The 20,765-nt window shown below is 52.8% G+C and overlaps 1 non-coding gene across 1 annotated transcript; it reads left to right on the forward strand.

Moving 5' to 3' along the window:
- Positions 1-10,455: 10,455 nt before the first annotated feature.
- Positions 10,456-10,529, forward strand: TRNAM-CAU. Its single transcript has one exon. It is a non-coding gene; the product is annotated as a tRNA-Met (tRNA).
- Positions 10,530-20,765: the final 10,236 nt, after the last annotated feature.

Consider the following 20,765-nt stretch of genomic DNA (forward strand, 5'->3'; position numbering starts at 1 on the left):
AATAATAGTACACGTGCATTGGACTAAGCTGGAATCTGCAAGCATTCAATAAACAGGAGAAGACAAGGTAATATGGGCTCTTTTGTCAGATTAACAATAATGCATCTAAGAGCCACCTTAACAATTTAATCATGGTCTTTTCCTATCGACCCCCAAAGAAAAGAAAAGAAATAGAACTATTTACACGGGAAAGCTCCCAACATGCAAAAAGAAGAACATGAAATCTTTTTGGGTTTTCTTTTTAATTACTACTACAAGCATGGAAAGTAAACTAATTAAAAGCTACAACTAATTTTTTTGGTTTTTCTTAAGGTTTATTAAACACAAATGAAGAAAACATAAAAAGGAAATAAACTAGCGTGGATATTACAATGAAAAAGTATGAGCACCGACAACTAGCAATGAGTGTGTGAACATGAATGTAACATGGTGAGAAATACGTACTTCCCCAAGCTTAGGCTTTTGGCCTAAGTTGGTCTATGGCCACGGTTGGCCTGGCGGATATCCAAAGTAATAGTTGAGGTCGTACTGCGAAGAAGAAGACTCTGATTGCCACTGGTTGGCAATCATCTCCGGATCCCACTGGTAATTAGACTGTCGTGGAGGATCAACTTGTGGTTCTCACTCTGGCTCTGTGGCTGATGTAGGGTTCCGGTAGGCATGAATAGCCTCCAATGGAACAAGGTACTTGCCTGTAGATAAATCAAATAAGGAAGGAGCAGGCAGGGTAATAGTCTCAGGATGATGTTTATGAAAGAACAATTTGTATTTGCGCTCATTTTCCCTATTCTTAACAATAAAATCGTGTGCTACCATACTCTTATAATCTAAATAAACATGAGGCAACATTTTTTCTTCCTTCTCATAATGCCTAATAGGTATGTTAAAATGTGCAGCTAGGCGTGAGGCGAAGATGCCTCCAAAGACGGGGCCCTTAGTACGGTTAAGATTTAACCGCTTTGCAATAATAGCACCCATGCTGAATGTATCATCACGAAATAAGGCGTGGCACAAAATAACAATATCGGGGGCACTCAGGTTTCCACAGTTTCCGCTCCCAATTAAGCATCTACTAGCAAATATAGGAAAGTAACGTAGAACAGGAAAGTGTATGCTAGTAGTTCGTGCATCGAAAACCTTCCTCGTTTCCCCTACAGTAATGGTATCAATAAACCCATCCACATCGCCGCGATGGGGTTCCTCTATGATACCCTCGAAAGGGATCAAACAAACCCGACAAAAATCACGAAGTGACATCTCCTTATGCTCATCATATAAATAAAACTCCACCATAGGTGGTGAGCTCCTAGCATGGAAATGAAAGTTTTGCACAAAGATATTGGTGAGTAAGAGATACTGTTCGCGCTGGTCGTGGAGGAAGGCGGTGAGGCCTGCATTCTCAGCAAATTCATCGAAATCATCATAAATCTCGGCTGCTCTCAAGAAATCATCACAAGGCCATTCACACGGCCGAACCTCCGTGATGCGAGGCAGATTATATTTGGGCCTCTTTGCTTCTTCATTTTGCTTTTCCTTCGAGCTTCGGCTCGATGAGCCCCTCAAAAATTTCTTCATTATTTTCTGAAAAATTCTGAAATTTTTAGTAACTTCAAATAAAAGTGAACCAAACTCAACAAAATTGATAGCAACTAATCCTACAAGTGCCTAGAGCCTATATCATGCATCAAAACTACTTGGAACCACATAAATTTGACATGCAAGCTCAAGAATAGGGTCACCTAAGCAGCACAAATATGCAATGAATAAAGCACTAGAACAAAAACTAATTGGACCAATGGAGGAGTCACATACCAAGGAACAATCTCCCAAAACAGTTTTGTGAGAGGTGCTTTGAGCAAGGAGATCGAAAATCACAGCAAAATGAGCTAGAACTTGTGCTTGAGCTGGATAGTGGTGTTTGTGGGAGGACGAAGGAGTGTGTGGGTGCAGGAATAAGTGGATGAGGGCCACCATGGGCCCACGAGGCAGGGGGCGCACCCAGGGGGGTAGGGCGCGCCCTCCACCCTCGTGGCCTGGTGGATGCCCCCCTGCTGTGTTCTCAGTGCCAAATATTCTCAAATATTCCATAAAAAATCATATTTAAATTTCAGGGCATTTGGAGAACTTTTATTTTCAGGGTACTTTTATATTGCACGGATAATCAGAAAACATACAGAGATTACTATTTTTACTTTATTTAATATGAATAACAGAAAGTAGAAAGAGGGTACAGAGAGTTGTGTTTTCTAAATTCATCCATTTCATGATCATCAAAAGGAATCCATTAACAAGGTTGATCAAGTCTTGTTAACAAACTCATTCTGAATAACATGGAACCGGAGAATTTTCGAATAACACTAGGTTACCTCAACGGGGTTATGCACATCCCCAACAATAAGAATATCATATTTCTTCTTGACAGTAGGAAGAGGAAATTCAAAACCTCCAAGAATAATCGATGGAATTTTTCCAATAGAATTGATACTGTGGACTTGAGGTTGTTTCCTCGGAAAGTGTACCGTATGCTCATTAACATTAACATGAAAAGTGAAATTACCTTTGGTGCAATCAATAACAACCCCTGCAGTATTCAAAAAGGGTCTTCCAAGAATAATAGACATACTATCGTCCTCGGGAATATCAAGAATAACAAAGTCCGTTAAAATAGTAACGTTAGCAACCACAACAGGCACATCCTCACAAATACCGATAGGTATAGCAGTTGATTTATCAACCATTTGCAAAGATATTTCAGTAGGTGTCAACTTATTCAAATCAAGTCTACGATATAAAGAGAGAGGCATAACACTAACACCAGCTCCAAGATCACATAAAGCAGTTTTAACATAGTTTCTTTTAATGGAGCATGGTATAGTTGGTACTCCTGGATCTCCAAGTTTCTTTGGTATTCCACCTTTAAAAGTATAATTAGCAAGCATGGTGGAAATATCAGCTTCCGGTATTTTCGGCGTTCTGGGAATGGGGGTCCCTAGACTTGCCTTCCTGCGGCCTGCGGCGTGGCTCAAAAGGGGCCCAGCATGGCCCGTCTTCATCAACACAAACCCAAGACCCTCGCGAGGGGCCAAGCCTCGCGGGGCGGACGACACGGAGCTTCCTCAGGCACGGCCTCATCGGGCTGGCTCGCGAGGAGGCGGAGAGATCAAGGCGGGGTACCTCACGAGGTGCCCGTGACGCAAGCCATGACGACCAAGGGCGCCAGGCGGGCGCCAGCCCGCGCAGTGTCCTCCTTTCCTCTTTGGTGCAAAGGGAGCAAGCGCAGGCGAGAGCATCAAGCAAAGGCACCCGTTTCGGTGCAACGAGACCAAGACCAGTCCAACGGCAGGGAGGAAGTCATTGTGGAGCCCAAGCCAGCGTCACCACCAGAGTCTTTGGCAGGCGAGGACCAACTTTAGTCAGGATAAGCGTACCAGATGTTCCCCTTCAAAATGGCCAATTGTTGGCGCCCTTCCCGCTCAATATTTGGGAAAGAGGCCCAGGGCCTTTGCCTATAAATAGGACTAGCCACCCCCAGGGTAGCAAGAAAGGGAAAAAATCGGAGAAGAGAGAGAGAGAAGGGTGACTGAACTCCTCCTAGCAGTTCGTCGCCCCAGCCAGGAACAGACCCTCACGAGGCTGTTCTTCCTTGTATTGCTCATCATCATCAGCCCAAGAGGCAATCCACCACACCACACACTGGAGTAGGGTATTACACCACAACGGTGGCCCGAACCAGTATAAACCCTGTGTCTCTTGTGCTGTTCTTTCCACAGCTTAGATCTTAGCGAGGCGGAGGGGCGCAGGTAGGTAGAAGGCAAAATCTCCGCGCGCACCCCAGTGTTCAAACCTCAAGGGTCTGCCGGAACCCGAAACCGACATTTGGCGCGCCAGGTAGGGGTGCGCCGGAATTCGTCTTCCACCACCCCGTTCTCCTCCGACCATCGCGTCCATGTCTGACGCTCGTCGGGCCCGCGCCAAGCGCCGGGCCGCTCTCGCTTCCTGCGTCGCCCAGACGGCTCCTGTCGGCGGGCGTCCTCGCCGTTCCTCGTCACCTGCCGTCAACGCCGCCACCGGCCCGGCGGGGGACGAGCGGCAAGCGTCGTCTCATCATCCGTCCGTGCGGCAAGACGGCCGCACCGCTACTCCCTCGCTCACCCCAGCTGGTTCTTCGCCCCGCGCGCTCCGCGCGCCCATGGAGGCTCGAGCTGCGCTCATCGCGGCAAACGAGCTCCTGCGCTACCGTCCCGGCAATGACGTCTACGAAGAATGGCTCGACCGCGTCGCCGAGCTCGTCCGCGCCGCAGGGGGCTCTCCTGCGCCGTCCGTTCCGCTGCACCGCACCCCGCCCCGCGCGGGCGACGAAGCTCCGGCGGTGCCCAGGCAGCCTCCTCCCTAAGAAGGCGCCATGGCTCCAAGGCGCGTGGCCCCTGGGCGGAACCCGCTCCGTCAGGTGCCAGCGCGGCAAGAGCAGAGCTACCAAGAAGTCCCTCGCCCGCAAGAAGCTGCCCGGGCGCTCCCTGCTCCAGCACGTCGTGACCATGCTCCTGCTCCCGCACGTCAAGACCCCGCGCTGCTCCCAGCTGCAGCGCGTGGGGACATGCAAGACCAAGCTCTCCGTCACCCAAGGCCTCCCGTGGCCACAGCAGGCTGCCGCGCCTTCACCATCGAGCTACGCAGCGTCACATGGCCCAGCAAGTTCAAGCCAGACCTGCCTCCTCGTTACGACGGCATGGCTGACCCTGCGGAGTTCCTCCAGCTCTATGAGCTGGGCATCGAAGCTGCCAACGGAGACGAGAAGGTCATGGCGAACTGGTTTCCCATGGCGCTCAAGGACGGGGCCCGCACCTGGCTCCTGAACCTGGCTCCAGGCACGATCTCCTCCTGGGACGAGATGCGCACCCACTTCATCGCCAACTTCCAAGGTACTCGTGACTGGCCACCTGCCGTGAGCGATATGCGCCGCATCAAGCAAAAACCCGGAGAGACCCTGCAGAAGTACATCTAGCGCTTCAACAACGCACGCCTCAAGATTCCCAAGGTGACCGAGGAGGCCATCATCTCAGCCTTCTCCGACGGCGTGCGCGATGTCAAGATGAAGGAGGAGCTGGCGATGCATGAAGACCTGTGCACTTCCTTGGAGTTGTTCAACTTGGCAACCAAGTGCGCCTGGGCTGAGGAAGGGCGTCTCTCCCTCCTCGAGCTGCCTGCCGCAGACCCAGAAGAGAAGAAGCCCAAGGCCAAGGATGTGAAGCGCAAGGGGGCTGCCGAGCTCGTGGCAGAACCACACACCAAGTGGGGGCAGAGATCAGCCCGAACCTCCCAAGGGCAGTCAATACTGTGTGTACCACGACCTCCACACCCACAACACCAACGAGTGTCAAGAGCTCCGAGCCATGCGAGAAGGAAGGATCGGCCGTCGCCCCGACCGCGGTGACCGAGGCTACGGTCGAGGAGGAGTAAGGAACGCATGACGCTGGGAAGACCGCTGCCCGCGTCAGGGGTGGCGCGATCGACCTCGCGAGGATCGCTGGCAAGACCCTCCTCGCGAGGGAGACTGGAGGGATCAACCTCACAAGGATCGCCCGCAAGGCAACGCAGGCCCCCCTCCGCTGCCACCGCAGCCAAGGAGAAACGAGGACCGCCGTCAGGACGAGGGGGCTAGGGGCTTCCAGGAGCCGTGTGCGATCGCCTGCATCCTGGGCGGGGCTCAAGCCCCAGCCTCTCAACGCATCTTCAAGCAGTTCGCCCGCGAAGTGAATGCAGTCCTCCCCAAGCTGGAAGCCACGCGCCCTCTCAGGTGGTCGGCGTGCGCCATCACGTTCAGCTCAGCAGATCAGCTCAAGTGTGCGGCCACAGCCGGAGTCTTCCTGATGCTCTGTTCCCCAATCATCAGCAACATGGTGGTCACCAGGACCCTCATCGATGGCGGGGCAGGGCTCAACGTCCTGTCCGTGGAAACATTCAACAATCTCCAAGTGCCCTACACCCAGCTTTAGCCAACCAAGCCCTTCTCCGGAGTCACCGACGGCTCCACGGTCCCAATTGGGCAGGTCCGCCTCCCTGTCACCTTCAGGGCACGCGACAACTACCGCACCGAGCTCATCGACTTCGACATTGCTCACATTCGCCTGCCGTACAATGCCATCCTTGGGTGCCCAGCGCTGGCCAAGTTCATGGCCGTGACTCACCATGGCTACAACGTCCTCAAGATGCCAGGAAGTGGCAGAGTCATCACGGTGCCCTGTGAAGAGAAGGACGCAGTGTGTTCCCTCGAACGAGCCTTTCAGGCCGCATCACTAGAAGACCCAGATTGCAGAAGCAGGAGGCTTCCCGAGACCGCCCCCAAGAAGAAGAAGACATCGTCCGGCCCGGCCCCTCAGGGCCCGCGCCTGCCCAGGGGGAACCTCCTTCCATCGCATAGGAAAGCGCGCCCGGCGCCCTCCTCAGGCAGGGCTCGGGGGCTCTCCCCTGGAGGGCCACCGACCTGGCTAAGGTCACGAGGGAGGCGCTTGGGCACCACATGGAGGCATGTTTCGAAGCACGTTTCCCTCAAGAAGGAGTAAGGCAAGGAGGGCCAGACCCTCAGGAGTTCGTCAGCAAGGCCATTCAGGAGCTACAGGAGTCAAGAGTCATGAGAGGCGGCCGCCGCCTACCAGCTGTGGCTCCCCATCCAAGCGAGGATGGTGGGTTGCGCGTCTGCATCGACATACCAGGGCTCAATCGAGCCACCTCTCTGTAGCGCCTCTAGCCCTCGCGAGTGGGGCGCTACGAAGGTCCACCCCACAACTACGTTCGCATGCCTTATGGCTTGCCGAACGCGGCTGCCACGTACCAATGCCTCATGAGGGGCATCATGGAGGCTCAAGAGGCCGGGCGTTCTGCAGCCCTGGCGGAGATGGAGATGGTCCGCGAGGAGCCACCAGCGCCTCCGGAGCCTCCCGAGGCCCCTGGGCCTGGGGGCTCGTGAGGATCGACTTCCGCAGCCCACCGAGTCAGCTACACCAACACTCCTTCGACCTCAACATCATTAGGTGACATCTTTCAAGTTTCATTTCCAGCTGGGAGCGCCCCCCCCAGGGCTGCATTATTCCCAGGCCGCGTGGGTCCGTCGCTGCGGCATGTATCCCTTTTATTTCATGTTGTTAGCTTACTTTGTTGGGGGCGCCCCACGGGCTGCATCATCCCCAAGTCGCTCGGGCCTGACCCAGTGATGTCCGCCTTCCTAGCATCTATTTGAATGAATCCACTCCTTCGCGGCTAATGTGTTTGACCCAGTTTCCCGCTCAACTCACGCCAACTGACGGAGCTGCTCCCAAACGGCATGACGCTTGCGCATGGGTCCGTCCCTGCAACGCCGACAAACCTGAATGGCTGAGCTCTAGCCGTAGCAGCCCCGCATGGCGCCACCTCGTCAAGACTTCAGTGCCTCATCGCCCCTCGGAAGCAACCAACGGCTGACTGTCAATTGTCATGGCAACCCCTCGTTCTTTCTATGATGGGTCTACAGGATCTCCTAAAGGAGATGCGTCAGGCGAGGCCCTTGCGGTGTCTCCTTCACTCTCAACCGCGCGAACCTCTTGCATGTTAAAGGGGGGTGCCTGAGCATCGCGACTCAGGGCTCCTACTGGCTCTCCAGCCCTCACCCTCTGGCCTTGTCCACGGCATCGCGACCTGGCATACCAGCGACGGCTGAGACTCGCTCGAGGGCCGGGACCCGAGGACGTAGAGCAGAAAGGGGAGCAAAGGCGAGAGGGGAGGGACACGAGAGGACCTCGCCGAGCATCCTCACGCCTGTCGATGCACGGACCCGGCGACACACCAGAGAGCGGCCCCTGATTCTTGAGATAAGTCACCACCCGGAAGCACCAGCTACCGTGGCACCCTCCCCGCACCTAATGCAATTCCGTGTTAGCGATGCCGCTCTCCTTTCTCCCCGAACGACGGCTGCTTGAGCGCCAAAGGGGACCTCCTGAGCACCGCGACTCAGGGGCTCTTACCGGACCCTGGGTTGCTCACCTCCTGGCCTTGACCACGGCATCGCGACCTGGCATACTAGCGACGGCTGAAGCCGCCTTGGGACTGGGACCTGTCGGCGCAGAGCACCAAGCCCTCATGAGGTTCGAAAGGGAGAACTGAGCTAAGGCGGAATGAGCAACTCGCATAATTCTACGACAAGGGTTATATTGACAAAACAGGATCACAGGCACCTTACAAGCCCCCACGGGACGTGTCTTTGATTCCTCGCAGGGAACAGATCCTAAAAGAACGCTAACTACATGCGCCCCTGCAAAAGACGCCATCATCAACAGTGGGCCGTCAAGCACCGGCGCCAACCCCATCTAGATCAGAGTCGGCGGCGGCCTGACGAGCCCGCCCTGCTCCAGGAGCGGCGCCAGCTCGGGGGCTCGTAGCTGTCGTCGCTCGTCTCCGGAGTCGCGAAGAGCTCGCCGGAATTGCTGGAACCTCCGCCGCCTCCGCCGCCTGAGGAGCCGCCAAGGGAGCGGCCGGCGGGCCCAGTCCTCGTGGTAGCAGGGTCCTGACCACCTCTCCCGGGGCAGCACTCCAGCCAGCGCCCGTTCGCATCGAAGACCTTGAAGAACATCACCGAAGCACCATCATACTCCAAGTGGATCGCGAGGGCGCCTCTTGTCCTGCAAACCCGGGCGATTTCGCTCCAGCCTCGAGTCATGAAGACCTCGCCCGGGGCAACGACCGCGACCTCTGCCTCGGTCGCGAGGGTGCTGCAGCCGGCATGCTGCAGCCAAAGCTCCAGGAGTTCTCCCTGCCCGATGATGGAGGCGAAGAAGGGAGGAAGGCGAACCCAATACTGAGGAGGCATGGTGGCGTGGATCACGAACTCTCGGGAGGAGCCCTCGGTGTGGACCCCAGGAGGGACGACCCACACCTTCGTGACCCATCGACACAGACGGCGGCGCCGCCCGTGGCGATCGGCATCGACTCCTTCAGGGCCCTCGATGTGGGCATACAAGGGAAGCGAGAACCCCGGCGGTGGCCGCTCGCACCAGGGCCTCGACACCACCTGATGGGCCCCCTTGTCCCGGCCGCGGAGGATGAGCCGTTTCTTCGGCGGGAGCAGGTCTAGTTCCTCTCGGGGAGCCTTGCCCTTCTCTGCCGTCGAGGACCGGCGGATCAGAGCCATCACAGCAAGACGGAGCAAGGACCAAGAAGAAGGAGAAGCAAGAAGTGATAGACTGGAAGGGCGCGCGCCGTTCCGTACTTATGGTCGGCGAAGGCCAACCGCCGACCTCCACGATCGCATGTAATCATGACCCGCTTTGCATGCAGGGACTTGTCCAATCTGTGCAATTGCCGAGGCGCCATGGGGAAGTGGAGACGCCCACGTCCAGTCAACCGCCACGCGGCGCCCAAGGCCGCAGGCTGTTAGGGCCTGCGGCGCTTCGCTCTTGCCCTTTCGCCTTCCTGCACGGCCAAGTCCGGGCGCGCCTTGGGCCCGGGGGCTACTGTCGGCGTTCTGCGAACGGGGGTCCCCAGACTTGCCTGCCTGCGGCCTGCTGCGTGGCTCAAAAGGAGGCCCAGCATGGCCCGTCTTCATCAACACAGACCCAAGACCCTCGCTAGGGGCCAAGCCTCGCGGGGCAGACGACACGGAGCTTCCTCAGGCACGGCCTCATCGGGCTGGCTCACGAGGAGGCGGAGAGATCAAGGCGGGGTACCTCACGAGGTGCCCGTGACGCAAGCCATGACGACCAAGGGTGCCAGGCGGGCGCCAGCCCACGCAGTGTCCTCCTTTCCTCTTTGGTGCAAAGGGAGCAAGCGCAGGCGAGAGCATCAAGCAAAGGCACCCGTTTCGGTGCAACAAGACCAAGACCAGTCCAACGGCAGGGAGGAAGTCATTGTGGAGCCCAAGCCAGCGTCACCACCAGAGTCTTTGGCAGGCGAGGACCAACTTTAGTCAGGATAAGCATACCAGATGTTCCCCTTCAAAATGGCCAATTGTTGGCGCCCTTCCCGCTCAATATTTGGGGAAGAGGCCCAGGGCCTTTGCCTATAAATAGGACTAGCCACCCCCAGGGTAGCAAGAAAGGGAAAAATCGGAGAAGAGAGAGAGAGAGAGAGAGAGAGAGAAGGGTGACTGAACTCCTCCTAGCAGTTTGTCGCCCAGCCAGGAACAGACCCTCGCGAGGCTGTTCTTCCTTGTATTGCTCATCATCATCAGCCCAAGAGGCAATCCACCACACCACACATTGGAGTAGGGTATTACACCACAACGGTGGCCAGAACCAGTATAAACCCTGTGTCTCTTGTGCTGTTCTTTCCACATCATAGATCTTAGCGAGGCGGAGGGGCGCAGGTAGGTAGAAGGCGAAATCTCCTCGCGCACCCCAGTGTTCGAACCTCAAGGGTCTGCCTATCACTAGTCTTCGGCCGGAGGGGTTTATTGCACAAAAAGGCCGGGACGCGGGCTCCCGGGGAAGAAGCGGGGTAGAGGAATTGGTCAACTCATCAGGCTCATGACCTGAAGACTGCAGGTTCGAATCCTGTCCCCGCCTAATCGGAAAAAAAAACTGCCGCTTTCTCTGCCGGTTTCTTAAGGCTTCAAACGAACGACTAGTCATTAAGAAACCCATGAAATCCAAGTCTATTTTTGACCTTTCATGAAGAAGTTTTGCCTGCGCGCAAACTACCTAGCCCTGGAACCCGAAATCCGACAGGTATCTTTCTTTTATTAGTAACAATATCTTTCATATACTTAGCATAAGGATTCATTTTGAGCATATCAGTTAATCGCATACGCAAAAAGATAGCTCTAATCATTTCAGCAAAGCTCTCAAAATCCTCATCATCCTTTTTCTTGGATGGTTTGGGAGGAAAAGGCATGGGTTTTTGAACCCAAGGCTCTCTTTCCTTACCGTGTTTCCTAGCAACAAAGTCTTTCTTATCATAACGTTGATTCTTTGATTGTGGGTTATCAAGATCAACAGCAGGTTCAATTTCTATATCATTATCATTGCTAGGTTGAGCATTAACATGAACATTATCATTAACATTATCACTAGTTTCAGATTCATTACCAGATTGTGTTTCAGCATCAGAAATAGAAATATCATTTGGATTCTCAGGTGTTTCAGCAATAGGTTCACTAGAAGCATGCAAAGTCCTATCAATTTTATTTTTCTTCCTTTTAGAAGGACTAGATGCATCTATATTATTTCTTTGAGAATCTTGCTCAATTCTCTTAGGGTGGCCTTCAGGATACAAAGGTTCCTGAGTCATTTTACCAGTTCTAGTAGCCACTCTAACAGCATAGTCCTTATTCTTACTGTCGGTGTCAAAACCGGCGGATCTCGGGTAGGGGGTCCCGAACTGTGCGTCTAGGCGGATGGTAATAGGAGACCGGGGCACGATGTTTTTACCCAGGTTTGGGCCCTCTCGATGGAGGTAAAACCCTACGTCCTGCTTGATTAATATTGATGATATGGGTAGTACAAGAGTAGATCTACCAGGAGATCAGAGAGGCTAAACCCTAGAAGCTAGCCTATGGTATGATTGTCTGTTCGTCCTACGGACTAAAACCCTCTGGTTTATATAGACACCGGAGAGGGCTATGGTTACACAGAGTCGGTTACAATGGTAGGAGATCTATATATCCGTATCGCCAAGCTTGCCTTCCACGCCAAGGAAAGTCCATTCCGGACACGGGACGAAGTCTTCAATCTTGTATCTTCATAGTCCAGGAGTCCGGCCAAAGTTATAGTCCGGCTATCCGGACACCCCCTAATCCAGGACTCCCTCAGTAGCCCCTGAACCAGGCTTCAATGACGACGAGTCCGGCGCGCAGATTGTCTTCAGCATTGCAAGGCGGGTTCCTCGTCCAAGTACTTCATAGAAGATTTTGAACACAAAGGTAGTGTCCGGCTCTGCAAAATAAGTTTCCACATATTGCCATAGAGAGAATAATATTTACACAAATCTAATCTGCTGACGTATTCCGTAGCGTGACACCACACCACGGCCAAGTCTTTATTCGAATCGTTTTACTGTCCCACCTCAGTGTGTTTAGCGAGGCGGTTTCCTTGGCACGTCTTGTCAAAGCAGAGATCGTGTCCCCTTATTCCGGGATTCTCATCAATACGGGCGTGCGTAACTCAACTGCGCGATTGATTACGGCGCTTGGGAGATAAGCGAGTTTTACCAGGCTGGTGGGGACGCATAGTCGCGTCCTCCCATATAAGGGGATAAGGATCCACCTTTTCATCCACGCCTTCTTCCTCCTTTGCCTATCCATTTCCGCGCACTCGAGCTCCAGCGCCCAAGTCCGCACACCCCACCTCAACCTTCTCCAGCCATGTCCGGAGCGGGAGGCAAGTGGATGGTCTCCTCCGTCATAGAGGGACACATCAAAAAACTGAGGAAGGCCGGATACTTGTCTAACGACATTGCGCACCGGCTTCCCGAAGAGGGCCAGCTCATCCCCACCCCTAGGCCCCATGAGAGGGTGGTGTTCCTCCCCCATTTCCTCCGCGGACTGGGCTTCCCTCTCCACCCATTTGTCCGGGGGCTCATATTCTACAATGGCATGGATTTCCACGATCTGGCCCCGAACTTTGTCCTTAACATCTCGGCGTTTATCGTCGTGTGCGAGGCCTTCCTCTGCATCTGCCCCCATTTTGGCCTATGGCTCAAGACTTTCAATGTCAAGCCGAAGGTGGTGCGCGGCACCCAGGCGGAGTGTGGAGGCGCCATGGTGGGCAAGATGCCCAACGTCCTATGGCTCGAGGGCTCCTTCGTGGAGACCCTAAAGGGGTGGCAATCGGGGTGGTTTTACATCACCGAGCCGCGCGACCCTGAATGGGTTGTAGCCCCCGAGTTCCGATCTGGACCCCCTACGTGGCTCACCTCCTGGAAAGAGACGGGCCTGTCGTGGGGTAAAAAAGAAGAGCTGACCGGACTCCAAACACGCATCCAAACCCTGGTGGACAAGAGGCTCAAACTTGTCAACGTAGTCCAGGTTATGCTCATCCGCCGGATCCTCCCGTGTCAACAACGGGCTCAACCCGTGGGAGTTCGACCTGGCGCAGCATCGAACTCTGAGTAGGCTCTTCGACACGACATACGAAGATGCCTAGAAGGTGCTTTTTAAGGGCGCCGAGGCCCCCGCATCCGCTACCGAGGATCGCGGATTCAGCACGCAGCGTCATGCTAGTGCGGTAAGCTATTTTTACCTTTTACAGGGTATTAGTTTTTCATAGTTTGACTCAATGCGGGATCTAAGCTCCCTTACCTTTGACAGGATTGGCAGGAGACGTCCGGACAGATCAACTGTCCGGCTCCTTTGCCCGATGGCCCAGCGGACGCTCGCTTGGCGAAGCTGCTGGTTCCGGCACCCTATGTGGTGCCGGAGAAGAAGGCCAAGAAGAAGGCCACGGGGACTCGAAAGAGTGCCCAACGCCTGGAGGTGTCGGATTCATCATCCGATGACTCCAAGACGCACTCCTCCCATGAAGACGAGGAGGAGGAAGAAGAGACCTCTCACCCTCCAGCAGGGGGAGGGAAGAAAAGGAAGGCCGCCCCAACTGGGGAGGCCGAAGGGTCCAAGAAGGGGAAGACCCTTCCTCCGGACTACTCCACCAACGCCGACGACGGCGAAGAGGAGTGGCCGCATAGGGCCAAGCCCCTGGCGACATTGTAAGTATTCGGACACCAGAGCAATTCATAGTGTTCCTTTCTTGCACAGCTCCTCCTTACGCCGAATATGACTATGCAGTCCGCCTAGTATTCAGACACCAGAGCAATTCATAGTGTTCCTTTCTTGCACAGCTCCTCCTTACGCCGAATATGACTATGCAGTCCGCCTAAGGCCGGGCTCGACGAGTCGTCGAGCGGCTCCCTGGATTCGTCGGATGTGAATTCACTTCCGACGGCTACTTCCCCCCCACCCTACGGACGACACCGAGGTGGCGTCCCAACAGGTTCCAAGCCAGGAGGAGGTGGTCCTGGAGGCGCCGCAAGGCGACCTCCCAGACTCCAGGCGTGAAGGGGATAGAACCCCCAAGGGCTCCAAGTCTGGCCTTGAGCCAGACACCGTGCCGAAACCTTCAACGGTTCCGGACTCCGGTAGGCAGCCTCCTTCCAAGAGGAGCAAGCCTACTGACGGTGTCCTGGACTAGGGGGTACTCACCACGTCATCTCCCGATCTATTAGATTGGACCGAGGACCCCCGTGGCCGTATACTCATGGGCCAGTTCGGACAGTTGCTGCATACAAGGAATATTCCACAAGACCTGGCGATCAAGACAAGGACTTCTCCCCACCGGCGTATTCGGCTAGGACTCTTGTTATCCTAGGCCTCTGGTGCATTATATAAACCAGGGCCAGGCTAGTCGATAGACAATATACAATCAACTCCATACACAACAATCATACCATAGGATAGCTTCTAGGGTTTAGCCTCCTTGATCTCGTGGTAGATCTACTCTTGTACTACCCATATCATCAATATTAATCAAGCAGGAGTAGGGTATTACCTCCATCGAGAGGGCCCGAACCTGGGTAAAACAAAGTGTCCCCTGTCTCCTGTTACCATCCGGCCTAAACGCACAGTTCGGGACCCCCTACCCGAGATCCGCCGGTTTTTACACCGACATTGGTGCTTTCATTGAGAGTTCCGCTGTGTGATCGACGAAAGGATTGATAGCTCGCGTGCAGATCAACTGCGACTTTGGCATCTTTGTCACCAGCTCCACTGGTCACCTTGGTTCGACCAAGAATTGCGCCCCATGTTCGGATCACCATGTCCGGACGAGGGCCTTCATCAAACATCAACTCCGATCTCTATGAAGATCACGGAGGAATCATCTATGGAGCTCGGGGGCTCAACGTCAACATTGCCCTCAAGCGACCGTGCTGTTTTTCTGGACAGCGAACTTGTATCTGCCACCACCACCTCCTCGAGTATCACTTTGACGATCGCTTTGGTGGAATTGTGTGGAATTGAGTCTACAACAACCCTGAAAAATTTCGTCGAGTTCCGATGGAGGAATCTCTGGCAATCCACGATATACCGGAGCCCTGTCAAATCTGGACGGGAATTTGGATGAGTTTAGGGCATGGTGTCCAACTTCTAGCTCGGACGTCCTTTGGAAAATCCAACCGTTGATTGGCTGCGGAATTCCTATATCTACCACCTCTCAAAAATTCGGCTCGATCCGACCGTCCAAACTCCGGGAACATTCCGATTAGTGCATCACTTTTCGGATCTGTTTTCTGCACGAATACGAATCCGACCCGAGTTCATCTTTTTTATGAACAGGATTTTGGACATCCCTTTTGAAGGAAGTTTTGTATGGGGTATTGTGTTTTGTTCCCGAACACATCCCACTAACTGTAAGATCTTTTGAACATGATCTTCAATATCATGCTGGTGTCAAACCAGTCCGGCAATATTACTCCACGGCTACCGACCTGCGCTAGACACGGCGTCACTTTGTTGAGCCGAGCTCAACTTCTTCGGATCATCACCTTGGCAAGCTGAACAACAATTCGGCATCACAAAGAATAAATCATCACCAACATCGCCGCCCCACGGGTTACATGGAGCGGGCACACCGGCATCGCCGCACGATCACTTCGTCAAGCCGACATTGACCACGTCACGACCTGCATTGGCAGGGCCGCACTATTGCTCCTCCGAGCCGGTGTCCGTCACGTCGACCTACTTCGACATCTCGGCTGGACCGGGGGCTTCATCATCTCTTCATCAACCTACTCCGGTAACGGGTGTGCGGGTCGAGTCCCAATTTTGGGAATCACCTTCCTTCGGATTGCTACAACAAATAAACCAGGTGCTATTAATCCTAGTATTTTTTGCTTGTTTGGGTTCAATTTTTCCCAAGGAATTATTACTCTGGTTTGTCCATCATATGTGCACAGGTCTATCAAATGGTGGCCGCATTAACGACGGTCGTATGGTGGTCCGGTCAGTCTCCGTACATAGTCCGGCGAATGCCGCATCCGGAACTCGGACTGACCTGTGAATTCAGGCTTTTCCACGCCCTTACCGCATCACGCCGATGCCCTGCATCGACATTGACTTCGGCGCCAGGCCATATTTCTTTTATTACTCACTTTGCATAAATTATTGATTATGCAACGATTTTTTTTATTATTACTATTATCTCCGGTTTGCACTATTTTATGTGGTACAGGAAAATGATCCAGCCGGACTATATCCTTTGGCGTCACCTCGGCTGGACGGGGGGCTTCGTCAACACTTCATTACCCCGTGCCGGGGACTTCGGCATCACTCTGCCGGCCTGCATTGACCGTGCTATGTCATCACTTCGGAGTGCCGAGCTCTTCGCTCCGCCACCTCGGGACCGGCTTGGGGGATGGCACCTTGTCCCGCATCAAGCTCGGACCACGTCATCAATACCGAACACATTAACCAGCTAAGTTGCCTTCATGCTCAGAGTTTTAAAATTTTAACTTGTGTTCGGCTCGACCAAGCATTATACTTTTTTGGGAAAAAGTTGCTTGTAAATTTTTTTCCTTGTCCAAACTTTGTTTGTGACGCACAAATTCAAATACCCCGTTTACTTGGGGGCTTCCTTCATGAAGCTTTTTCCTCTTGCATATGATTATACTTGTACGGCTTCGTTCCTTGTTCGTGTATTACGCCACAATATGCACCACATTGACTTAAGCGATTTGCAAGCTGGGTTGCCTCGCTCCTGTGTTTACCCCTACGTTCCCGATTGTTCGGCTAGGGAGTAAAGGGAGCACCTCTGCGATTGTCACGATCGGGTCACCCGAGCCGGACCTCAGACTAGGTGAAGCCAAAAGCTAGCGCTCTTATAGTTATTCAATGGTCGGCACACAACGGAACTCATGAGTAGAAAAAATCTATTGCACAAGTCTCATAATAACAATGAGCGCCGAAGAAAGGTATCGGTGGGGGTACTATTTTCTTCGAAGATGCTTCTTACTCTTCGCAGTAATATAGCATAAGTTCCCTGAGCGCGCTTTGTCTGTTACAGCCTTATGGCCTGATTGCCTGGTTATTGGAAACACCGTCGATATTCTCGACCGATGGAGTACATAACACTTTTCGGTCCTTAACCGAAGAGGGAGAAGCCGACGGTCGGTTAAGACGCGTTTAAAGTTCGGTTGAACATAGATATGATATAAGTACTTCGGTACATGCAATCATTCTTCTACCCAAGTCACTTGGGGGCTCTTAAGTTTATTTGAGCCGTTTTATAATAAGTGTTCTTCTTCTCAGTCGTTGCAAAGTTCTATTATTATTTATCACTCCTTTTTTCGAGCGAGTGTGCGGTCACTAGCCAGGGAGCCTAATTTCTCTCTCAAAGCCGCTAGAGTTTAGTTTGCTAAACTGGCCTAATGAGAAGTACTCCGCCCTCGGGATAGGAGGTTGAAGCCGTAGGCTGACCCGCTCGAAGTCTTGAGATAGGATGTGTCATGTTAAAGGACGACAGAAGCACTTCTTTTTTCTAAGACCAATTTTCGGATTGGCACCGAACACTTGATCTTGTTCGGATGTCATGTTTTTACTGACGTTTCTTGGTTTTCCAAGCTTTTTGGCACTTTTAAACTATTTGTGCTTTTCCAGCATTTGTCTCGTAGTGCAACGCCGGACACCTTTGGGGATTCGGCAAAAACATTCTCAGATATTGCTATATATGCATCGGTTTCGAATTTTGTCTTCGGTCAATAGTTGGGTTGCCCGGCTCCTGCACTTGCTTCCTACGTTCCGTTTTGTTCGGCTAGGCGTGCAAAGGGAGAACCACTGCGATTGTGCTTCCAGCTCACATGGTTAAGCACCTTAGTGGAGAAAGCCAAAAACTGACTGTCACAATAAGCATAAACTGGTTAGCGATCCGATGACTATGACGGGCCATTCATAACATTGGCCGAAGTGTTTACGGCTTGACCTCGACTGTCGCCAAACACTACCGGGGGCTATTAACTGGCCTCCCAAACTAAATCCTCGATATGTTGCTCGTACGTTCAAGCTGAGGTTTCATGATCATGCTTAGCATGACAACCCAAAGAAAGGAACCGATAGCGGGACTATTTTCTTTGGAAGACATTTCTTCTGCTAAACAGTAATATAACTCTCTGCGTACCTTTGTTTATAAAACCGTACGGCCAGATTGCCTTGTTTGTCGTAAATCTTTGCCCTCATAAAGGTTTTATAAAGTAGGACAAACACTCCTCGGCTATTGGCCGAGGAGGTGGAAGCCGATGGTCGGTTAACAAAGTTTTGTACAATGCAGATCTGAGCATTAATGACGTAAAGTACTTGGATACATAGAGTCACTCCACATAATTTGTGATTTTACTATGGATATTGATCCTTAATTCGGCCACCCGTGCCCGCATTAAGGCTCGGGGGCTACTGGGCTTCGGGCTTATTATTTACAAATATTAAAGGGGCACACTGATCCCCTGATCTGGTGTTGGCACCCGACCAGTGTCTCGGGGGCTACTGCATTGCTTGTCCAATGCAGAAAATTTTATGTGCAATATAGTTTCCGAGGAGATTTTGATCCTCAGGTTGGTCGGCCGCACCCAACCCGAGTCTCGAGGACTGAGCACGCCGATTTTTGTGTCCCGAAGTATCCTGCCGAGCTAGGACTTGATCCTCAGGCCGATTTTACAAATCAACCTGAGTCTCAGCGGCTACTGGGATCAGCGGTCTTATGTCATCCTTCAGGTGCATCTCGGGTTTTAAACCGATACACACCTTGAGGGTTACTGGCAATATATCTCGGCAGAGAATAAATTGCACCAATCAAAAATATTGACAAAAATCGTCCCATAGTCGGGGTGGTGCACCACCTCGGAAGCAGTCAGGCATAAAGCTCGGGCGCTAGTGGCTGGCTCCATAAAGGGCATTTCCGGCATTAAGCTCGGCTAAACTCCTTCAACTTTTTTGAACCAAGGTGATATGACACCTCGGATATAGTCCGACATTGGAGCCTGGACAAAGTCCGGCGTTGGAGCTCGGATATATTTCGGCGTTAGAGCTTGGATATACAGTCCGGCGTTGGAGCTTGGATACATAGTCCGGCATTGGAGCTCGGATACATTCCGGCGCTAGAGCTGGGAAGCGGTCCGGCGTTGGTGCTTGGCTGCAAAAGATACCTCGAATGCAGTCCGGCGTTGGAGCTCGGACGCAAGAGGACACTGCCTCCCGGGAACAACTTCTAACCCGAGGTGTGGCATAAAAATAACAAGGCATTGATAAAGGCTGGAAACTTAAAGGGGCTCCTCGGGTACCCGATGTGTAAACTCGTCGAATGCATTTCGGCGATCCTCAAGATCGAAGATGAGAAGATTTGTTGAACCATTTTTCAAGACCGGCAACCAAAGATGAAGAACAGTTCGGAAGAATTGAGGAGCGTCCCTAACTTGAAGACCGGTTCAGGGGGCTACTGACGGTGTCCTGGACTAGGGGGTACTCACCACGTCGTCTCCCGATCTATTAGATTGGGCCGAGGACCCCCGTGGCCGTATACTCCTGGGCCAGTTCGGACAACTGCCGCATACAAGGAATATTCCATAAGACTTGGTGATCAAGACAAGGACTTCTCCCCACCGGCGTATTCGGCTAGGACTCTTGTTATCCTAGGCCTCTGGTGCATTATATAAACCAGTGCCAGGCTAGTCGATAGACAACATACAATCAACTCCATACACAACAATCATACCATAGGCTAGCTTCTAGGGTTTAGCCTCCTTGATCTCGTGGTAGATCTACTCTTGTACTACCCATATCATCAATATTAATCAAGCAGGAGTAGGGTATTACCTCCATCGAGAGGGCCCGAACCTGGGTAAAACAAAGTGTCCCCTGTCTCCTGTTACCATCCGGCCTAGACGCACAGTTCGGGACCCCCTACCCGAGATCCGCCGGTTTTGACACCGACACCTACCGAGCCGGTGACCTTCGTCCAACCGGAGGCACCGGACAATTTGCTGGAGGTGCTTAACGGCGCCTCCATCGACGAGGAGCACCGCACTATTATGAGTGCAGTGATCCAGAAGGTTCAGTCCGCCAAGAGCGGGTTGACTGAAGCCTGTGCCAGCCTTCTAACAGGCTTGGAGGTAAGTAAAGAATATGTAAAGATATTACCGCATAGACAGTAGCCCCTGATGCTCTGTTCGGCGTTCGGGAAGAAAAGCCGAATAGAGGATCTAATAACATTCGCAGGAGTCTAACATAATCAAGTCAATATGCGTATGCAGGTTTCACTGCTGGCCTCCGCCGTACTGACTGCGGAGGTGGATACGCTGAAGCAAAACCACGCGCGGTCCGAGAACGAGCTCGGCCATGCCAAGAGGCAACTCGAGGAGAAGGAAGGTAAGTAATACCTTGCGCAAGTATATAGATAAGATGTGGTTGCAAAAATAACAGGATCAACGTGCTATTATAGGGGCCACGACCGAGGTGGCAACCCTTAAGAAAGCGCTGTCCGAGGCCGAAAATAGAGCGGCCGCGGAGCGCATAGAGAGAGGAAAGCAGGAGGCGCGGATGGAGGAGGTGCAGAAAGAGCTCCAGGCTCTCATGAAAAAACACGAGAGTTTGGAGCTTGACTCAAAGACGCAAGCGTCCGAGCTTGCGGCAGCCCTTGAAAGCGCGAAGTCTGCCAAGGCCGAAGCCCGGAAAGCCCTCCAAGAAATTGAAGCGATGAAGAAGATAGCGGCGGGTAAGGCATTCATTATGCAAAGCAAGCACGTGAGAGTGAATTACTTGTTACTTA

Source organism: Triticum dicoccoides, chromosome 6A (genome assembly GCF_002162155.2).
Source record: "Triticum dicoccoides isolate Atlit2015 ecotype Zavitan chromosome 6A, WEW_v2.0, whole genome shotgun sequence".
Taxonomy (NCBI): domain Eukaryota; kingdom Viridiplantae; phylum Streptophyta; class Magnoliopsida; order Poales; family Poaceae; genus Triticum; species Triticum dicoccoides.